Below are 2,500 nucleotides of genomic sequence, written 5' to 3'. Positions count from 1 at the left end.
ATAAGCCAATTATTATTGCATAAAACAAGTGGATTAGTTTTAAACACTTTTTATTCGTTTATAATGAATCTATAGTACAAAGGTGCACGTAAAATTACAACACCCCAATAGCTCAGTGGATAAGGAGACTGACAGTTAACGGAAGGGCGTGGGTTCAATTCCCGGCATTTTTTTCCATTTTTCCAAGTATAACGCTAACGGTCGACACAATCAGTTTAAAAAGAAATCAATGTAATTTTCTTTCTTTAAATTTTGTCGACCGTGGGGAAGTTAATGAATCAAAATTCCAATTTTATTTTTACAACCCTAAATACATTGCCAACAAATATATTCGGAGTAAACCGATGAAATTATGTCTGTTTGATACGTTTCAGTTAAGTTTTCTATCACGCCGCCACGGACCATACGTACATTGAATAAGTTAATATACATTATAAATCGATTAAATGTTCAGAGAGTTCCTCGTGTTGCAGCGGTAGAGGCTGTGACTTGTGAACTAAAGGTTATAATGATAGCCATGAGTTCGAATCTTCTGTAGCGCTATCTTTTAATAATATTACTTTTCCTATCCTCTTCTGTACGATATGTTTAAAAGCTTTTTTTTTTCTTTTTCTTTCTTTCTTTCTTTCCATCTTTCTTTCTTTCTTTCTTTCTTTCTTTCTGAGATTTAAAATAGCTCAATTGGTAGAGCGCGTACCAATTAAACGGAAAAGTTAACCGCACAGGTTCGAATACTACATGCTACCTTTTTATTTTGATCCCGATATTTTATTTTTCCTTAGTATTTACTTCTACAGAATAAATTTCAGATTTTGTTGATTGAAATAATATTTACAATGTATTTGGTCAATATCTTCTGCTATAAGTATGAAATACTAGGGCTTGGTGTAATAAGCCTTTTGATAAGTATGAAAAATATTCTGAGGGCTCAGTGTGATAAGCCTTTTATATAGCTGAATGAATACAAAAACATGTTTTCATATTCAAAAGGCTTATCACAAAGCCCTTAGTATCATACTTATAGCAGAAGACATCATTGACCAAGCACATTGTAAAATATTATTTCGATCAACAAAATCTGAAATTTATTCTGTAGAAGTAAATACTAAGGAAAATAAAATATCGGGATAAAAAAGGAGCATGTAGGATTCGAACTGGTGCGGTCAACTTTTCCCGTTTAATTGGTACGCGCTCTACCAATTGAGCTATTTAATGTTACTTGATTTGTTTGGGATAATTTAGACCATATCAATGTACGAGTTTACGGTATGCAGACACAATAAAGATTTTAATACTATGTCTCTATATTGTTTACTGGCTTGCATACCGTGCATTTTTCTATTTATGTCAAGTTTTGGAATCTAATGTGTGAAGAACAGGTCTGAATACCGTGGTTCTCTATTCAATAAGCCAATTATTATTGCATAAAACAAGTGGATTAGTTTTAAACACTTTTTATTCGTTTATAATGAATCTATAGTACAAAGGTGCACGTAAAATTACAACACCCCAATAGCTCAGTGGATAAGGAGACTGACAGTTAACGGAAGGGCGTGGGTTCAATTCCCGGCATTTTTTTCTTTTTTTCCAAGTATAACGCTAACGGTCGACACAATCAGTTTAAAAAGAAATCAATGTAATTTTCTTTCTTTAAATTTTGTCGACCGTGGGGAAGTTAATGAATCAAAATTCCAATTTTATTTTTACAACCCTAAATACATTGCCAACAAATATATTCGGAGTAAACCGATGAAATTATGTCTGTTTGATACGTTTCAGTTAAGTTTTCTATCACGCCGCCACGGACCATACGTACATTGAATAAGTTAATATACATTATAAATCGATTAAATGTTCAGAGAGTTCCTCGTGTTGCAGCGGTAGAGGCTGTGACTTGTGAACTAAAGGTTATAATGATAGCCATGAGTTTGAATCTTCTGTAGCGCTATCTTTTAATAATATTACTTTTCCTATCCTCTTCTGTACGATATGTTTAAAAGCTTTTTTACCTCAACTTCTTTCTTTCTTTCTTTCCATCTTTCTTTCTTTCTTTCTTTCTTTCTTTCTAAGATTTAAAATAGCTCAATTGGTAGAGCGCGTACCAATTAAACGGAAAAGTTAACCGCACGGGTTCGAATACTACATGCTACCTTTTTTATTTTGATCCCGATATTTTATTTTTCCTTAGTATTTACTTCTACAGAATAAATTTCAGATTTTTTTTTATTGTAATAATATTTTACAATGTATTTGGTCAATGATATCTTCTGCTATAAGTATGAAATACTAGGGCTTGGTGTGATAAGCCTTTTGATAAGTATGAAAACATGTTTAATATTCAGCTAGCTTAGTATGTATTATCAGCTGACTTCAGATATGCAAACTGTAGTTTGCATAGAAGACATCATTGACCAAACACATTGTAAAATATTATTGCGATCAACAAAAATCTGAAATCTATTCTGTAGAAGTAAATACTAAGGAAAAATAAAATATCGGG

General features: G+C 32.2%; 1 protein-coding gene across 1 annotated transcript in view; it reads right to left on the bottom strand.

Moving 5' to 3' along the window:
- Nucleotides 1-2,500, bottom strand: part of LOC140157999 (uncharacterized) — a 76,398-nt gene that overhangs the window by 37,899 nt on the left and 35,999 nt on the right. The gene's annotated exons all lie outside the window — the stretch shown is intronic.

The sequence above is a fragment of the Amphiura filiformis genome, chromosome 1 (genome assembly GCF_039555335.1).
Source record: "Amphiura filiformis chromosome 1, Afil_fr2py, whole genome shotgun sequence".
Taxonomy (NCBI): Eukaryota; Metazoa; Echinodermata; class Ophiuroidea; order Amphilepidida; family Amphiuridae; genus Amphiura; species Amphiura filiformis.
Note: the sequence above shows the minus strand (reverse complement) of the source record. Positions and strands in the feature narration are given on the sequence as shown.